The sequence below is a fragment of the Apodemus sylvaticus genome, chromosome 12 (assembly GCF_947179515.1).
Source record: "Apodemus sylvaticus chromosome 12, mApoSyl1.1, whole genome shotgun sequence".
Lineage (NCBI taxonomy): Eukaryota > Metazoa > Chordata > Mammalia > Rodentia > Muridae > Apodemus > Apodemus sylvaticus.
Genome location: NC_067483.1, coordinates 52440074 through 52454211, shown reverse-complemented (window position 1 = coordinate 52454211; position 14138 = coordinate 52440074). Strand labels below are relative to the sequence as shown.

At 35.5% G+C, this 14138-nt stretch overlaps 1 pseudogene; it reads left to right on the top strand.

Annotated features, from left to right (window-relative positions):
• Positions 1-3738: 3738 nt before the first annotated feature.
• On the top strand, positions 3739-13159 carry LOC127697046 (ubiquitin-conjugating enzyme E2 D4-like; annotated as a pseudogene).
• Positions 13160-14138: the final 979 nt, after the last annotated feature.

Below are 14138 nucleotides of genomic sequence, written 5' to 3'. Positions count from 1 at the left end.
TTTCATGACAATCAATCTACAGAAGCATGTACACAGTGAATGCAGATATACATATACAAGAAAGTATGTTATTAATTACAGCTAACAGCTATTCCTTTGGCTTATAGTGTTGCTTTTGTTTGATCAGTAGTCTTTTGAGTCTCACCATCATTTTAATTTTGCTTTAGTAACAATAACCTCCCTATAATTGATAAGATTTTAATTATACCTTTCTATTAAAATTGAGACAACACTTTTTTCTCACCAGAATTAATTATATCCACTTATTTCTATTTATTATTTTCATGTATTATATTTATTAAACTTAATTTATAGCTGAATACTTTGCTTCAAGGCTATATACTGTGTGCATTCATTGTTCAAATATCAAGGCGTAACTGAAATTAAGCAAATTCAAAGAAGTTTTCTCTCCTCATATTATGTTCATGGCCTATTTTCTGTGAATATGTTTTCTATAAGTAGGTTCCTTGACTGAGTCTATAATATTGGTTATTATCAATGATTCTGTAGTAAACAATGGTGTATATTTATATATGCAAGAATATTTAATATCTTTAGAGATATAGTCAGTAGTGTAATAAGTTGATCTCATGGAACTTTTGTATCAATTTTTGTTTCCAAAGTAGCTCATTCTCCTTTCCTTGAGTATAGAATTTAGTACCGATTTTGTCTTTTAAATTTTCAGGATTATTATAACAAATAGAACCCTGACTGCTCCAATCCTTTCCTTTCTTTGCCTGTAAAACACTGGAATCACTTTGGTCCATTAGGGAAAAATTGGTAAGTGCCTCAGAAAGTGACTACAATAGTGACAAGTCAATGCAAAGAGACACACACTTTCCCCAAAGCCCCTTTTTTGCTTTAACTTCTATTTAGATAAATCGTAAGTTAGAAAAGAAGTTGAAAAATAAGACATGTATATTTGTCTTCACTTCGAAGTGAGAGAAGCAGGAAGGGAACAAAAATTTCCTTTGACTACTCTACCTTTTATAGTGGAGACAACCTGAGACCAATCATGATTTCCATGTCAGGGACTGCATTGGAATTCAGTATCTAACAATGACAAAAAAATTAAGTAGTCTACATAAGATATTGTGAAGGCAACTTTATGGTTTATTAAACGGTGATTGATTGCAACAGGTGAAGAAATATGTTGAAAAAAATGAAATATTCTTATAATTATTTTTATTAAATTGAAACACTATGAACGAATTATTTATTATTATTGTTATTATTATTATTATTATTATTATTAAATCTTTTATTACACTCAAGTCATTATTCCCCTCCAAGTCTGCCCTCTTACTGTTCTTCATTCCATAATTCCCACCCATCTCCAAGAGGATGAATCCACCCTATACTCCACAATACCTCCCAAATCCTTAGGGCCTCAAACTTGTCAAAGTATACGTAAATCTTCTCTCATAGGGCCAGAGCAGGCAGTCCTCTGCTGTACATGTGCCAGGGGCCTCGTATCAGATGATATATGCTGTATGGTTCGTAGCTCGGTGTCTGTGAAATTTCAGGGGTCCTAGTTGGTAGAGACTGCTGGTCTTATGGGGTTGCCCTCCTCCTCAGCTTCTTCCAGCTTTTCCCTAATTCACCCACAGATGACCCTAGTTCTAGCCAGTGAATGGGTGTACGTATCTGCATCTGACTCTTTCAGCTGCTTGTTGGGCCTCTTGGAGGGCAGCCATGCTAGGCTCTTGCCTGGAAGCACAACATAGCATCAGTAATAGTATCAGGCCATGAAGCTTTCCCTCACCATGATTTAACAATGATATGTAACATTTCCCATTGGGGTTATAAACATGAAATGTGTGATCCATTTACAAATAAGTAGTAAAGGAAAAAAATGTCAATAAGAATGTAATCATTCAACTGACTTTGGATACTAAAATTAAAAAAAAAAAATCACCCAAAAATTAGTTAAAACTTACATTTCTATATATTTGTCGTTTACATACTCTTGTTTAAAATCACAGAATGAATAGAAGTTACTCTTGCAAATGCTATCTGTTTCAACAGGTACAGATGCAGGTAAGAGATGCTTGTGATGAGTCTTCTTCAATGACGGCTGGGAAACTACACACAGAGTCTAGACAGGAAGGCAAATCTTGAGATCCATTATATTCTTTGTAGTCATTTTCAGTTTTTCTTTTGGCAAGATGATATGCCTGGAAACAATTAAATAGGAAGTCAATTAACATTTCAAATTTATCTTAGAAGGTCAATCAACTTCGAAAAATTAAACAATTGAAACATTAAATACATGTATGATATTTAAAACAAGCCCCTTTCCCCAGCCACCTTATATCAGGAAGTATATGAGGGCAAGTTTTTTCTTTGTTTTTCTGTTGATAGCAATCACTGCAGCTCTGCAGCATCTTTATCAAAGACGTAAGTTTATTTCAGTTCTGCATGCATCCTGTCTGGTCATCTGATTTGCTTTTAGTAACAGCCCTTAGAAGAGTTGAAGCAAACAAGGGAAGAGACATTGCATTTGTCGTCCTGCATTGTTCCTGAGGCTGTCAGAAATTGTTCAGTAGTTTAAGGTGCTACATCCTAGGATGGCTTGTTTTGTAATAAAAAAGGTCAGCATACTGCTTTAAGACTTGTCAGGATAAAAGTCTTCAAGAACTTGGAAGGAACTAATTTTAGGGTAGATTCTAATAATTAATAAATATTGACAATAATAATAGGTGATTGGATTTTTTAAAGAGAGGAATAATGGCAATTTTATTGACAAAACTTTTAAGGTAGAAAATGTTTCTTAAAAATTCTGTGGAGGCTGCTGGTGGGGTTGCAAATTGGTACAACCGCTCTGGAAAGCAGTCTGGCGGTTCCTCCGAAAACTGGGCACCTCACTTCCAGAAGATCCTGCTATGCCACTCCTGGGCATATACCCAGAGGATTCCCCACCATATAATAAGGATACATGCTCTACTATGTTCATAGCAGCCCTATTTATAATTGCCAGATGCTGGAAAGAACCCAGGTATCCCTCAACAGAAGAGTGGATGCAAAAAATGTGGTATACCTACACAATGGAGTACTATTCAGCCATTAGAAACAATGAATTCATGAAATTCTTAGGCAAATGGATGGAGCTAGAGAACATCATACTAAGTGAGGTAACCCAGACTCAAAAGGTGAATCATGGTATGCACTCACTAATAAGTGGTTATTAACCTAGAAAACTGGAATACCCAAAACATAATCCACACATCAAATGAGGTACAAGAAGAAAGGAGGAGTGGCCCCTGGTTCTGGAAAGACTCAGTGAAACAGTATTCAGCAAAACCAGAATGGGGAAGTGGGAAGGGGTGGGTGGGAGGACAGGGGAAGAGAAGGGGACTTACGGGACTTTCGGGGAGTGGGGGGGGGCTAGAAAAGGGGAAATCATTTGAAATGTAAATAAATCATATCGAATAAACAAAAATTAAAAAAAAAACAATGCCAGAAAATACCACAAATACCTCAAGGGCCAAATGGTAGAAACAGCTTCCCTATTGACCAATAATTTTAAATGTTGCTCAGGGTAACCAATCACAGTCATCCAACTCAGGCAACTGCTGAACTCCCACCATAATGTTCATGAAAAGGATATGCTTTGTGAGTTCAGGGTCTCCTCTTGCCTGTGTGCTGAGGGACCCCAGTGTACATTGGAACAATAAACCTCTTTCAGATTGTGAAAAAAAAATTCTGTGGAGGAAGACAAGTAATTCTCTAAGGAACATGCTGATGGTGGTTGTTCCGGGTCTTTTCCTAGCAAGAATTCACATGCAAGTAAAAGCTAAGGAAAGAACTGATGAGTGTAATTCCATGCAGAGAAGTACGAAAACTGCATGTATTTTGCACAGCAGGATGGGTTGGGTTACAAGTCATCACTGCTTACACATGGGAAGAATATTTATCCTCATTCTTCAAATTTACTTATGTGACTTGATATGTGTGGTAAATTCTGAAGGATGTGACTGGTTGTTGAGTCCAGGAAGATACTGTAAGAGCCAGCACAGGGACCTTGCATTTTTTTTCTTGTCTCACTCTGTTGTTATACAATTGGCATGGGAGATACTGATATTCAGGAGATAGAGTCTGAGGTATGATTTTGAGGAACATGGATTCAGATTCTTCAAACGTCATGCAACATATACAAACCAAAAGCAAATATCTGATGCATTTAGCATGGTACGTTTGCTTTATTGTCATCATTGCATAACAACATAACTAACTTGGATGTGACAAAGGAGAAATAATAACTGTCAACAATTTATGTGTTTACACTATGAATATTTCCTATCATTTATTTTCTCCCCCTTCTTCACTTAACAATAAACTAAATCTTCTTAAATTACAAAACAATTGAGAAACAATGAATGGAATTATCTTGTAAAAATTACTTTTCAATGTTTCATTTTGAATCATTGTTTCAGTTTGTTTCCCACCAGGAAAATTAGTTACTAACTTAATTAACCTAAGTTGCACATGCTTATTAGTGGGCATGTTGTGATTGATAGCCTAGAAGAATGCAAAACAGGACAACATATAATATGTCAACATTAGTAAACCAAAATCCCAACAACTCAAAACAACAATTGTTATTGACCTTATTAATAATTGAAAACATCATACAGATACTTTGTGATTTTACAATATAAAAGGCAGAGAGATGATTATTCAAACACTTAATATTTCAAAGAAAAAATATTCTTTTTTAAGCTTTTGAAAGACAACCTTTTAACCATGGAACTGACACCAAGATGTACTTACATATCTCTCAGATAATGAATATAAAGTGCTAGTTTAATGAAATAGTCTATACTAACAGTGTGATTTATTGTGCAAATGCCTTTCAATGTTTGATCTCAGGCTATGCTTGATTAGTTTGCCATCTATAGGGGTATAGACAATTAGCTAAGTTCTGTCATACAGATATGATAGGTGACATCAAGGCTTGGTAGTTCTATATGTTTTCATAGTATATGTTACTGCTGAGAGAATGAAAGCATCCTTACAGAATTCCACCCAAAACAACTTGTACAGAATATTTATGGACCTCATTCTTTTATTCCTGCAATGATCTTAAAATAAATTATCTTACTGTATAAGTAAATCTAAGTATGAATGTGATAGCTTTTCTCTGGTTTTTTAAAACCTTTTGTAGAATTGTGTAGCATGAAATTCATATGTGATACCCTTAACTGTGACAAAGATGGAAACATCAAGTTTGAATCATTACATCCTGTTATAAAAATTATATTCTAGACTGAATAGCTATTATATTAATGATGTAGCATATTTTTCTTTACGTTAGCATGATTTGTTCAATTATCACTTGTAACTATCATAGAAACTAAAAAAAATAATTTATATTTTCATTTGTTAAGTAAGAGATTTTAAAATGTACAAGTTAGGTAAGAACATAACAGTATAGTAATGAATAATTTAAGAAACTGAAAAGTCTGTTGAAACTGTTAAATCAGTGTCATCTTAGCTTAAAATAAAGTTCTACTTAAAATAATGAATTATGGAAAAGAGATCTGAGAGAAAAGCTTATTACTGTCACAAATATTCTTAATGTTTTTATGTCTATTTTTCATTTTAAATATATAACATAATATAGGCACTTGAAAATTCTTATCTAGATTTTAATGGAAATCTCTAGCTTACTGAATATAATTTAAGGATAAACTAGAATTTAGTACTGAGATATCATTGATATAAATACCTGCTAAATGCTGAAAAGTATAGAAAAAAACACAGAATAAGAAAAAAATCTTTGAAAGTAGAAAATTAAACTACTAAATAAATTATATAAAAATTAAATGAAAGAAAATTATAATTCTTTGAAATTAGTATATCCGAAGAGGCTTGAGTTATTTTTTTCATCTTAAGCACCACACAGAATTTTGAATGACTTTGTCAAATCTAATACATTAACAATATACTGCTTGTTAAAATTTTTATGCACTTATTTTAGGAAACCTGTTTCCTTTCTATTATTATTACTGAAATTATATTCTTCTCTCATACAATACACAGTGACTATAATTTTTCCTCTCTCTATTCCTCTTACCCTGCCCACTTCCTCTCTTCCCCAGATTTACTTCTAGTCTATTTCCCTTCAAAAAGGAACAGATCTCCAAAAGACAACATCTAAACACAACAAAACATGATAAAACAAGACAAAGGAAAAGCACTCATATCAAGGCTGTACAAACCAACCCAATACAAAGAAAAGATTCATAACCGAAGGTAAAAGAGTCAGACAAACACCTCTTCCCATTGCTAGGAGTTCCACGAAAGTAGCAAGCTAACATCTACAATACATACTCACAGGATGTGGTACAGACCCTTGCACACCACTTTGGAATCTGTATGTCCATGTTAGCCCTGTAGATTCGGTCAGTAGTACAGCGTCTCCTCCTTTCCTACATCTCCTTCGATTCCTATGGTCTTTTCTCTTCCTCTACTACAGAGTTCTGTCCCTCATTTAAGTCCGTGCAGTTTCTGTCCCCTGCCTACCTACCCAACTTTAACTTGTTTCTCAAAAAATAAATAAATAAATAAATAAAATAAAATAAATAAAAAACAAATTCATGAACAAAATTATCAGAAGCTTAAAAATTATATTTGATGGTTTTATTCTCATTAATTGAATGAAATGAGTAATGTCACCAAAATACCTCTGAAAATATGTATTTTGTATTGTTTTGCTGAACTTTGTGTACATTTTGAAAGCTGAATATATTTTCTAATGACGATTCTAGTATGTTCATACAGGAAATGAAGTTTTACAGATAGAGTTAGAGCTAGGATTGTATATCTCTTCTAACCATGCTAGTGGTCATCAAAATGCCGTGTGCAATTTTAAGATATATATTACTGCCTTTGTCTGTAAATGCAGCTCTCACACCGGCCGGCTCAGCTTTGCTCTGAGATACCAGCTGCCTCTAGCCTGCCTGGGAGCTGCTGGGCACGATTGGCTCACTCTTGGCTTCTTTTTGGATCCTACTGGCTTAGCTCCGCCAAGCTACCACCACTCACCCAGGTTCTCTCTCTGCCCACTTTTGCTCCTCAGATGAAAAATACTCAGCTTTATTACTTTAGAATTTGCCGACCAGCACAATTGCTGGGGACAGAATCTTCTCCTCTAAACTTATTACCTAGCCTGTATCTGCTCGCCAATGTCTTGGTCATAGACCAGAGACAGAGGCCGCCGGTTCTAGCTCCCCTGAGATCTTACATGATTGCTCTGTGCCTCTCATTCCAAAGCGTGGCTCAAAAGCTCCCTTTCCTTTCCTGCATCTACTTTTCCTTCTGCAACAAGGATGTCCTAGCTTTCTCCTCTGCCCAGCAATGGTCCCCTGGCCTCCTTTATTGATCAAATCAAGAACCAATTAGAGAGCCAGACCTTAGTATAAGCACTTCCTACTATATCGAAACAGAAAAAATGCCAATTGAGTATGCGAAATACTAAGGGACCTCCACCTTTTGAGACATGGGCATTTCAAAGATAAACAAGAAATTTTCAAATACTCATATTCATTTGAAATGAAACGAAATGAAATGAAAACACTTCAAAGATAAATGTTGCCATATGAGAATCATGTACATGTAAATGTGTAAGGCAATGGATGAAACTAAGGGACAGGACTAAAGGCTATGGAACTCTTCTAAAATGTATACCTTCTAAAGGAAGTGGTAAAGTTAACTCAAAATATAAGAAGGCGGGAAATTTTTTCTCAAGCACAGAGCCAGAGGGTTGAATTTTATTACATAAATATATGGAATGCATGCACAAGCTCATAGCTGCCAAAAAATCTCTACGTTATAATGTCAACAAGGAGTATATTAGGCCTGTAACAGAAATCTTCCAGCTTTGTAAAATATTAGAAGCTTACTTTATAGTTCCACCAATTGAGTTAAGTAATGATTTTTATTTTGTTACCATTAAAAACTGCATAAAATTGCTACCTAATTGAAGCACCAAATTTGGGGTCACGTACATCTGTGTTTCAGAGCTGTGTTTCTATGACACCTTTGCCTCCACTTGAGACTCTTTTCTTCCTATTAAGTGGCATTGTCCAGGATCAATAAGAGGGATTTGATTTCTCTAATTGTATTCGGTTGTTGTCCCATGGAAGCCTGCATTTCTCTCAAGGGGCTATGAAGAGGGTGTAAGTCTGGTGCAGAAGCAGAGTACCTGGGAGAAATGGAGAGAGGGGAAACTATGGTCAAGATATATTGCATGAGAAAAGAATCTACTTCAATTAAAAAGTAAATATTACTGTCTCCCAATTCTAGGTAAGTTAAGGTATAATCTAGGTAAAGAACAATGTATTAATATTAAGATCAGTATTATATCTTTTTCACATTATTAATTCCCAAATGAATAAGTATGACTTGCCACTAACCTCAATTGATAAAACACCACACATTAACATATGTCTTACTACAGTGACTATTAATGATATATTAATTCAATCAGTGTGCAAGAAGTTAGCTTTTTAGAAACAACTTTCAATTGTTCTGAGACAGAAACTATTCTGTCTTTAAAAGAGAACTGTTTGGAAATTCACAAAATATGCACAGTAGAGGTTAGACAATGAACAGAGAATAGGCTGTTTCACTTCAATGTTTTCTAGTCAATTTCAATTTTAGTTCTTATGCAAGCTGCCTTAGGTACTAACAGAATATTTAAAACACACAAAAAACCATTTTTACTTGTCCAATCTGTTAATATGGTTAACATTAATTTTCTCCATGTATAAATCTCTAAAATATGAATTTAGAAGTAGACTGTGACACCATTTTAAAATCTCAGAATGTCATTTAATGAATCCTATGCAGTGTTACATAATTGGAATGCAAGAAAATACAGGATTTGAAGGAATTATGTATTTTTTTTAGGTTTGACACATATTTTCTAGTAAGTAAAAGGTGTTGAATCTTAAATCTCTAACACTTTATTACTAGGGTTGAACAAATTAACTCAGTGAATTGACCCTTCTGAAAATAAATTCCTCACTGAGATCTATAAATGTTCACTTAATTTTTCTCTCACCACCTTTCCTTCCATTCTCAGACACTCTTGAACTTACACATTCAAAACAACAATAAGATCATAATGAGGAAAATCACACAAAATGAGTTTTCTTTTTTGCTTCAAAAGTTTCTCATTCTTTCAGAAATTATTTGTTTTCTTATTTATTATTTTGATATGGATCCCATGGAACAATACTATTTAGAATGTGATCCTGGAAGATGTGCTTTCCTATATTTATATGTTACTATTAATTCCTATGAAGTATACTTTTGAAAATAAATCTTTTTGAAACTATTAATAGTATTTATTTGTTCAATGGAAACAGAGGGAGGGGGCAGTCACCAATACTCATTTTTTAATCGAAAGTACATTCTTCTCTCATGCATTATATCCCAACCAAAGTTTCTCCTCCCTCCACTTCTCCCAGGTACTCTCCACCTGCCTCTCCATCAGACCCATTCCCTCTCCATATCCCCTTCAGAGAAATGGAGGCCTCCAAGAGACAACAAAGAAATACTACAAAAGATGATACAATATTGTTAAGAGTACTACAAGAGTACTAGACTAAAAGCCGCAATACACACGCAAAAAAAAAAAAAAAAAAAAAAAAAAAAAACCACTGGCTCCTTTGCACTCCCCCGACTTGCCACTTTAATATCTGAGACCATATCAGTCTAGTTTAGCTGTTTCAGTAGGCTATATTCTCCTAGGATCCTCCATCCCCTGTGATTCCTCCAGTCTTTCCTTTCCCTCTTGCACAAGGTTCCCCAATCTTTCACATGAGGGTACTAATAGTCATCTCCGATTTAGACTCCACCCTTCTGCATGAGATAGCCTGTCTGTTGATGACTGCATAAGTCCCCCAATCTATGAGTTTGTAAGAATATCAGTAGTATTTATTTTATTGAATTTTTCCAGTCAGATTTTGCTCTACTCCAGGTCTCTAGGTCATTTAACTTCTGATTGCTGATTATCCAGACAGTGTAAGCCATGCTCTCTCTCTCTCTCTCTCTCTCTCTCTCTCTCTCTCTCTCTCTCTCTCTCTCTCACACACACACACACACACACACACACACACAGGCACACACACATACAGTCTATGAACCTCAAAATAAACCTAATATTGGTTGGCTGTTCCTCCAAGTTCTGCACCATCACTGCTCCGTTACATCTTGTAGAAAGTGCGAATTGTAGGTTGAAGTTTTACAGCTGGGATGTTGTCCCAGTTTCTTCTTCAGTAAACTGAGAAGTACCTTATCATTCTAAAGAGCTTAGAACATAGGGGATAATGTTCAATACAGGCCTCAGCTGGACTTCCCTACTTCAGTGAGCTGTATGGATGTTGTCCTGAGCAGTGGGGCCCTACTGACAATAATGGGGAAGCAACCCTTTATTCTTAGCATCAGCCTGGGATGTTTAGGTATTTTCATAGGAAAATTTCACCCAACCACTGAGCCAAATGCAAACCAGTTCCACACTGCAAGTCTTTCCTGGCTACAAAAGAAGACTGCTTCAGATGCTCTACCCTCTATTACTCAGAATACTGACTAATGTCACCCTCATGGATTCTAGGAAGTTTACACAGTGAAATGTTTCATATCAGCTTCCAAACGCTCCCAAATTCTAGCTGTGTCTCCCGACACTTTCTCCCTCCATCTGTTACCCCCAACCTGATTCCTCCTCCCTTCTCCACAGTCTACCCACAAAATCTATTTTATTTCCCCTTCCAAGGGACAGCTATGCTTCACCATAGAATCGTCCTTTTTACCTAACTTCTCTGGTTCTGCGGATTTTGGCTTGATTTTCATTTACTTAACATTTAATACTTAACAAGAAATTTTCAAATAGGGTCACAGCTTGGAAGTTTTGCATCATTACAGACAGCTTTCTGACAATCTATGGTAGGTAAACTTTCATCATAATTTGGTGAGAATAATCTTGGTGATGTGTAAATCCAGACTCCTTATTCAGATGTGGCATCTATGAGAGGTCAGAGAAAGGAAGTCTCCATTATAGTCCTTAACCAATGAGTTCACTGAGAGTGTTTATCAGAGCATGAGGTAGAGACTGCCTTTGGGAGCAGGGATGGCTAACAGACAGTTGAGTCACAGAGAAACCCATTGTAGTATCATTGATGACAGTCCCCAAGCTGCACATCTGGAAGTCTATGCACAGTGGCAGGAAGCCAAAGCATAACTTCTCATCCCAGTTGGTGTTGCTACTTTTGTAAACTTGCAGAGGGGCCTTGTGCATCTTGTCACTTGATTAATCTCTGAGCCTTAAAATTCCATTATCCTCTTAATTTTAATAAGCACAGCTCTTCTTTTCAGGAGGCCGTATTTCCTATCTACAGAAATAAGTTACATAATATACAGAAATAACCACAGAACTGTTTTACTCTTAAGTTGTGACATATGAAAAGCATGTGGATTACTGACGATACATATTACTCTGAAACAGTAGAATTTCTAAAGTAACATGTCAAGAAGAAAAACTAGAATTACACAAGAAAAAATGAAAGTGGTCAATCTTATTTAATTGGTGAGCCTTATCATTTTATTGATTTTTCTGTATATATATAAAATATACATATATATTTTTCAGCAGAAGAGTAGAAATACTTTATTTAAATTCTTCACAATCAATCTGTATATGACTTTATCATATTGAAAAGGGTCTCTAAACTTAAAACTTATAAGCATTTTATAATCTAGGAGGCTCAATTTTACAAAACTATGAAATCTTTATGATATTACTACATATGATTTGTATTTATGGCAATGTAGGATATTTAAGATTTGCTTCTAAGATGATTGAGAGAATGATTGGCATTTAATACTTATCACAATTTCTCTCTCATGTGAACTATACTGAACATATGACAGGAAAATTAGGATGTTTAAAAAGTAAATAGTATAGAAGAGTATCCTACACTAGTTATTTTTAAAGCAATTTATACTTTCCAAGTACATGAATATGGATCATTATAATGTAAAAACATAAAAGCATACACCTGAAGTCAATTAGAGAGGTAGTTTCAAATATAGTTATTAATACAAAACAGTCACAAGAATATATCTGTAAACTTGTGTTCAGGGCATTCAGAATGAATCAAAAGTACCTTAGTCTCCAAAACTTAATTAATTTTGCTGATGTTTCCAACAATGTTCTATATTGAGGCAAATTATGAGGAATAAAATTTAAATTATAAAACTTCACAAATGACTTTTATTTCTGCCATAAGAATAAACATATTACTCATCTAACAAGTAAATTTAGCCATGTAGTAAATGGCAATTATATTCTTCTTCATGATAAAAAAATTAAAATTATATCTATTTCCTTTGTATAAAGTAAAATTCATTAACTTTGTCTTGTATTTAAATTTTACTAGAACTTTTTATTTGTTTGGATTGGTTCACAAATTGGACTTGGCCTTAATTTAATTGTTATTTCTTATTGTTGAAATTGTGGTTTCTTTAGTAGGTTGAGGTAAAAATAGGCACCATGTTTCCTCAAGAAAAGTCTCACACCAACAAACACAGACACTACTTAAGAATAAAAGGGATGGGTCTTTTTTGGACAGGGATAGCATGAGAAAAAAATGTAGCTACAAGAGTCTCCCAGTTTCCATGGTGGATCCATCAGGATTCACCACTGGAGGATGTAAATTTAATAAGGAATACAGATTAGGATTTTAGTTGCTGTGCCCAATGATTGAGTTACTGTCATTTCTGAACTAAGTTTGTGTTCTGTTTTCCTTCACATGACAGCTTGTCTGGGTTCAAGAGAGAAAGGAACTGCCTGATTTACAGAGAGATCCTCCTGCTCGGTGTTCTGCAGGACCTGTGGGTGATGACGCTTGCTTTCACTACCAAAATCTATCACCATAATATCAACAGCTATGGCAGCATTTACCTGGACATCCTGAGGTCACAGTGGTCCCCAGCATTGACTGTGTCCAAAGTTCTTTTGTCCATCTGCTCTCTGCTCTGTGACCTCAACCCTGATGACCCACTGGTGCCAGAAATAGTCCATAATTACAAGGCCAACAGAGAAAAGTACAAGAGACTAGCAAGAGAGTGGATATAGAGATATTCTATGTAAGTGCCTTGAAGGCTCCATGGGAGATGCTGTCCAAGAGAAACTTGCCAGGCAGAGTCTCCTTCCTGTTGGAGTTACTGGCTAAGGCACTCATGGAACATACTCTGTTCACATGTGTTGGCACTCATCTCTCTGGCTGCAGCATGTGTCTGCCACTTTCAGCCACTGTGGCCTTGGCAGTACTATACCTTTGATGCCAAATCAGCAACCATTCTTATGATCTACAGTCTTCCTGGTTACACTAGAATCATCAGTGTAGGCTTCAGTCTGTCTGCTTGTGTCTGTGGAACCAAGCCATGCATGCCTCCCATACTTGTCCACAAATGGTGCCACTACTCACCGTGGCACTATACAGGGGCCCAGCCTGTCCCCTGACCACATGCACTTAGCCTTTAGAGCACAGTGCTTTCCTGTGGGCCCAGGGTAGAGTGGGCTTTTTCATACTTTGTCTTCCACAGAACCATGTCCAGAGGAGTGCGAGTGTGTCCTGGAGCCTCCTGGAAACTGGAACAGCATTGAACGCCATCTTCCTCCACCTTCCTCCTAAGTGCTCTATGCTACCAACAGCACGTGGGGGGCATCTAGGCATTTAAACCATGTTAACACTGCTAGAAAAGCAGTGCAATTTCGTGAATCCATCATATGTACTTTGATGACTTACAACACAATTATGCAGTATCACTGTGATAAACATAAAGGCGAATTTACTTTGTCTATTTTATTGCTTTATTTTCTTAATTAATATAGATTTACCTAATGAAATAATAGAAAATATGTTATTTATTTCTCAGGGTTTCAAAAAATTCACATAACAGTTTTTACTTGATAATATCAAAGGAGTACAAATGTGAACACTACATTAACATAACATGTTAAATCGCCTTTTATGAAAAGACTTAATCACTTCTGAAATTAACTATCGTTTATATTAATTGCCTATTTCAAATTAAATACCTTATCAAGAATATTACTTGTTTAAATA